At 48.9% G+C, this 6445-nt stretch overlaps 1 protein-coding gene across 2 annotated transcripts in view; it reads right to left on the reverse strand.

Annotated features, from left to right (window-relative positions):
• Window positions 1-4987, reverse strand: part of GRIK4 (glutamate ionotropic receptor kainate type subunit 4) — a 192310-nt gene extending 187323 nt beyond the window's left edge. For both annotated transcript variants that reach the window (XR_003399943.1, XM_026863740.1), the window contains exon 1: window positions 4911-4987. The gene's annotated coding sequence lies outside the window, so the exon portion shown is untranslated. The remainder of the gene's footprint in view (window positions 1-4910) is intronic.
• Between the last annotated feature and the right edge of the window lie 1458 nt (window positions 4988-6445).

The following is a 6445-nucleotide window of genomic DNA, read 5'->3' on the forward strand; positions in this document are numbered from 1 at the left end:
AAATGTATTTTCTTCCCTGCCGGGGCCCTGAAAGTCTTGAGGTATAACGTTTTCATGTAACGCCCATCCCAATTTACATAAAGCCTCCTTGAAAAGAAAGCACCGCACATCACAGGGAGCAGAATCACTCCCAGCATGTAAAAGAAGGGGTGCAGAGGTGTCGATACAGCGCAAAACCAGTTTATTACCATAAAGTTTGGTCCTGCTTTTGTTCTCGGGGATCATGGGATACAGGTCAAGATCTTTTCCACTTTATCACCACTGTCTCAATCATCCACGGGCTGTAAAAGAACATAACTCACCTCAAGTCCCTAACACAGATGCCTCTGCTTGCCGTTTAAAGTTTGGCCCGTGTTCAGGAGGTTAATATGACTTGCCCAAGGTTACATGGGAGGTCTCTGACAGAGCTGTGAATTAAACCTAAGTTTGAAGCAGCCCAGGGCTGCTGCTCGTGTATTATTGTCAATACCTGGCACGGACTCCTCGGTGGTCAGAGGACTAAAAATAAGGTAGAGCAAGGTAAATTCCAAATTCCCTCCCTCCAGGGTCAGTGTGCCCCGGAATGGGAGCGTGCCAAGCAGAGGTTAAGTTAAGCACATTCTGTTCAGCCTCACCAGGCACAGGGAGAAGCTCAGCCACCGCCCTGCCCACTACCGGGGCAGCTCAGGCTGCCACGACGCTGCTGAGAGACCCGTGGGAACCGGGGAGTAAATGAAGAGCTCTGTTAGTCCCCCTGTCTATCCAACAAGCTCAATCCTTCCGAGCCATTTGTCTAATCTGTTCCTTAAAATCTCCAGTGACAGATACTCTGCAAACTCCCTTAGCAATCTATTTTAGTGCTTCGCTATTTTTACTGTTCGACAATGTTTCCTGATGTCCAGCCTCAATTTTTCTTGCTGCAATTTATGCTGTTGAGAAGAGTTCATTCCCTTTCTTTGAGATTGTCTCTCTTTGATTCCTGTGGGCATGTGTTCAGTGCCGAGATGGCTGCAGGTTTCCACGCTTTAATAAATCAAACATTACAGAACAGAATTGATGGGCCGTCTTACTTGAACTGCCCTCTGCAAGCCCAGCTCAGAAATTTGCTGTCATTGTATCACCATCCAAGCCTATGCATATGGCACAGCTAAAGCAACAGCACAAACAGGAGCTCTGTGTATTAGAGTCTCAAACTGGCAACCAAAATTGAAACAGTTAGAAACAGCCACTCTCTAAAGGCACTGGCCTGATTTTCCCTTACGCACCGGCCACAGAGAAGACAGACCTCAGTACTCAGATTTGGGCACCCAAAGAATCGGTTTCTGTTTCAGACCAGCTAATTATCTTCAGAGATGCAACAGTTGAAGGGTTATTTTTGTGCCTGAACTGCGGATGCTGGAGTTCAGCCTTAAGCTCCCAACTTTGAAGCATTGGCTTGTGGCCTTGGGAAACCAGAAGGAGAGGAAAGCAGCACCGTGCCAGATAGCTGGGACCTAGCAACCGCCAATCAGGGCCAAGGCAACACAAGCTAGTTTTTAAACAAAGTAATAGATGGAAAAGAAAAAAAAAAACCAAAAACTCAGAGCATGCTGGGAAGCAAATGAAAGAGAAGCAAAGCTCTCAGAGTAACCACAATGCAAACGAGATGGGCACAAACTCACACCTGTTGCTGAAGCAGAATTGTGGAGGAGTCTCCCTGCTCCCAACTCCTCCTCACACCCGGAGACTCTCCCTGATCCTGCTCCACGCTCGGCTCTGACAGGGATGCGACTCTGACTTTGACAGTTCTGAGCATCATCCCGCACTCAACCCACCTCTTTCTGCCATCCTTTCCACGTTACCGCAGACCACCCTTGTGCTAGAAGGGAAGGTGTCTGCATCTCATCCCTGAAGGAAAGCTGCTGCTCTGCTGACCCCGTCGTACCCAGCCGCCCGAAGGCCGCCTCTGGTCCCTTCCCTTGCCCGTCAGCCCCTACTGAAGAGGGCTGAGGTCACCGTGTGCTCCCACGCAGGGCAGAGCCGTGGTCCCCACCCTTGGCTGACCCCTAACACCAAGCAACTGTGTCCCCTGCGATTTCTTCGCTGGTCTCCAGGCCCCAGCACAGCCTCCCACACCCGGTCAGTACAATCCAGGGCTGCACAGACAGCCCAGCCCGTACCCCGCCGCACCCCACAACTCGTGCCACTGACTCCACAACAGCATCAGGATCTTCCACTGCACCACAGCTCCCTTACTGGCGACAGCGGGAGCAGGAACAAGTCCTCAGCGTGTACTCGCACATCCTGTGTTTGCTGGTGGCGCAGCCCTCGCCGGCACTCTTCTGCTGAACGACATCCTTGCAGAAGCCTTCGGGACTGCTCTGGCAATTCAGCTTGTCCTGCTCGTTTGTAGCAGCCTCCCAGCGAGCACCCCTGGACAGGGAGGACACCCCCCAGCTCCCTGCAGCAGCCACCAGGCACCCGACTCTGGGAAAGCATCTCCATACTGCCCCGAATCCAGTCAGCCCTGCCTGGCTCTCCCATGCCCTGCAAGGATGACGGGACTCAAAAAGCTTATTAATCTTCACAGACAGACAGGAAAACAAAACAAGGCAGCAAACTGTCCTCCCCGTTTTATGTGCCAGAGGCTTGCTCGCTCACACAGACACTAAACACCTCGCCAATAACGGCCTGACTGCAGATAGCCAGAATCCAGATAGATGCCTCCATTAGCATACTTTCCTCCTCTTTTTCATTCTTCCCGACTGCACTATAATGCTGTTACACCCTTTGTGTTGCTTCTTTATCTCTCTTTAGTTCATACAACCTCCTTTTTCCTTCTTGCAGGCACTTTGCCCAAGAAGGATGGGACAGCAGGCCCTAACTAATCACTCGAGACATTAAAAACTGCATATGCGATTATTTGTAAGCCCTGTTTCCCTGATGAATTCCATCCTGTGCCTCTGCAGGCTGTATCCATTTTTTCCCTGCCTTTTGCTCCCAGATCCCATAAAGAACTTTCCCTTGTCATCATTAGGGCTGATGCCTTTTTGTATTCACTGAGTAACTGCTCCCGGTGGCTCCATGTTATTCTGTGCCTTTTAAAAAAAAAATAATTCCATGTTACTTCATTTCAGTTGCAAAATAACAATACTCCAAATACAAACCAATTCTGAGCTCTCTCGGACAGGAGTGGATACGCGACGTGAAAACACACATGCACACAAGTACACCTCATTCTGCCAGACCAGACTGCTAATGCAGACACACCAGTCAAGCCACACTTACATGCTCCCTGTTGTTTAAATTAAGTAGACACGTCACACCTAGGGAAAAAAAAAAAAAAAAAAAAAAAAAAAAAAAGCCAACACATACATAGCAGCTGGCTTGATAAAGCTCATCCACTGAAAGCCATTTCGCCAATAATTAGAGGTTTTAGATGCTCTAACAAGGCTAACAGTAGTTCCACCCACAGGGCAAAGTTCAGTAAGAGAATCTGGAGAAAGAGTGAACAAAAAATGTGCCGTGAATTAAAACTCAAAAGCTAGTCATCTCAGTGGGAACATCCAAGTACACAAGTCAACAGCTTCCTTTAATTAAAAAACCCTCATCTCAATCTGTTTCCTACTGCCTTTTTTTTTTTTTTTTCTTTTAAGGATAGGAAGTGTATCTAAAATTTTTAATAGAAATTTAAGTGAGGGCTGCTTGTCCAAAGCTACCCGTTTCCACACCCCAAATTATTCGGTTAAGAAGGGTGACATAGGGTCGCATGGATCCAAATTCTCACACAGAAAACATCCCTTATGAATGCGTATATATCCATTGTTCTCTGAAGATGGAGTGAAAGACCACTCAAACTGTATCCACTTGCATCACTTGCTGTTCCTAACACTGTCAAGATTCTAAACTGCCACGAGCCCAAAGCATACCACAAGTGTTAGTGAACCCAGCTTGTCTATCATTGTAAAACTTAACTTCATAGATGCTTCTTAAAACTGAATTATTTTTTTTCTTTTTTCCAATCCTTTAAGCTTTTGTTGCATGGGATCCCAACAGGAGGGTCCCTCGCTGGATGTAGGTGCTCTATAGGTACAGGCCAGCTGCTGCCCAGAAAAGCTCATGGATTCATGTCCCAGTTCAAAGGAGCTTCCCTGTTCCGAAGAGATGCTGAAACCATCTCACTTGAACTCACCTGCTCAGGCACCTTCCTGAATCAGGACTTCAAGGACTGCTTGCACAAAGAGGTGAGCAAGAAGCAGGGCTGGCTTTCCCTGCCGAGGAGCACATTAGGACCTTACAGACGTCCAGCAGGGTTCAGAGGCCCCCACGGCCCAGCCACGCACGCTTGGCCTCCACCTCTACCCAAGCTGATGCTATGGCAGAATTGAAGATCTTCCCAGTCTCCACCAAAGCCTTTACGGAGAGAGCCTGTGGCTTGGCTCACCCCCGTACTGCTGCAGCCCATCTCCCCAGGGTTAGGCCATTCCATCCGCCTGCTAGAGCTGGTGTGCGTGCAGCGGCTAGCGAGACACACAGCAAGCAGCCAGAAGGCATTTCCAGTTGGCTGAGGAGGTCACTCCTGTCCAGCAAGCTCCTTCTGGGATGCCACTTCTCTACCTAGATCCAGGATTTCACATTCCATCATTGTGGAACCAGCCTTTGTACACAACCGAGCCCTGCCTGTAGATGCTCCTTCTTTTTCCCACCCTCTTCTTCACCTTGGACATTTGGCTCCATATTTATCAGCACGCCTTGGCCCTGAAAAGCAGCGGAGCTCCTGCTCTCTGCGATGCTCGTGACAACCCTCCTAATCACAAGAAAATTGAAAAAGCCAGAACACAGAATGGATGTATTCACACCCGGGGTGACCACGCTACGCAGGCACAGCAGTAGACCCAGCCCTCCTAGGCTCAGTTTATCACCTTATCTCGTGGGGGGCCTCCTACACTCACCTGCACTACAGGAGGCTCTTGGGAGATTAGATATGAGCCTGGTATCTTCTTTGTCCCTTCACAAGCTCCTCTGCTTTGTCTCGCCATTCCTCCTCTGCACTTTTAAGTTTGCATCACCGAGTGGCCTTTAAAAGTCTATTACGCAGTTCTTGTTAGACTGGCTATAAGTGACAGAGAGAAGTAAGTACAGGGGGGGAAAAAAAAAAAAAAAAGTGAAATAAAATTAGCCAAAAGCTGGCAGGAGAAACATACACAAAAATTTCTTTTCCGAGCAGTGATTTCGTGTTTACAGCAGGGGGCTGGGAGTTAGCACTGCAGGTTTGTGCGATGAGCAGGGCTGACTTTGTCAGGTCAGGAGATGCGTGTTCAACTCTCAGTTCTACCCCGGGGTATTTCATTTTGTCCCGGGCGGATCACTTCATCCTGCTCACACCTTTGTGAAGAAAAGGGGTAAGAACAATCTTCTCATCTAAAGGCAGTAGTACACTTCTGCAGCCCTGCACAGCGGCCGGTGCTGTGGCACCAGCCCCATTCCAAACCTCTGCGTCTTCTGCTTGATCACCTCCCCCAGCCCACGGGCATCAGCACTAAGCAAACAACAGTCCATCTTTTTCTGCTTCCCCAACGTCTCTGTTGTAAACTCAGTGTCTTCCAGCTGGGACAAAACGCCCAGATTTTAGTCCAGGGCCTACTGCTCAAGGTACCAGTAGTACAAAATGTTCCACTCTGTCATCTGAAGATGCTGCTGCTTTCTTGCTGCTCAACCAGCTCAATAGATTGTGGTTCTGGGTCACTGAGAAGCACCTTCGCTCCCATCAGACCAAGAGGGGCTTCCTGCAGAAACAATATCCCCAAGACAGGCAAGGCAGAGCTGGCCAGGCAAAGGAGCCGCACTGGGCAGGGGAGAATTGCTCATATTTAAAGTGCTGTTAACTTCCCTCCTCGTTTCTGATGCTCACATCCCATCTCCGTTCCCAGCATCGTTCCCAGGGTTGACTGACTTCTGAAATACATGGTGCCAAGAAAGCATCAGTTCAACCAGCAAGAGTTGGGGGCACAGGGACACGACCCAAACAGATGGCATAACAGACTCCAGGTCACCTGCTGAGCTTCTCAGTGTGGACAACAAAGCCTTGCGTAAGGGAGGCAGAGAAAAATAAAAACTATGGCACCAACTCAGCAATGAAGCAGAAATAACCCAGCTGTCTCCAGCACAGGTGTAGGTTCCTGCATCTGACCTTTCCAAAACGTTCAGGGCCAGTGCTCGTGACTGTGGCTATCGCTAAACAAAAAATACCAACAGTGTTTGCATTAAATGATCCCAAATGGGCGATCAGCAATGCTGGCAACGGGAAGAACACGCAGTGACACCAAAGGCATCTCAGCAGCAATAGCTTGGGAGATAATGACCCTCACGCCGCAAAACCAGTTGCTGACAGGTTCAATGTTTCAGATTTTCACTTGGAAAAAAGTTCGTCCCTTCCCCAAGAGAGAGACTGATTTCTTTACCAGGTTGGAGCTCTTCATTAAAACAC

The sequence above is a fragment of the Athene cunicularia genome (genome assembly GCF_003259725.1).
Source record: "Athene cunicularia isolate RWA chromosome 24 unlocalized genomic scaffold, athCun1 chr24_part1, whole genome shotgun sequence".
NCBI lineage: Eukaryota > Metazoa > Chordata > Aves > Strigiformes > Strigidae > Athene > Athene cunicularia.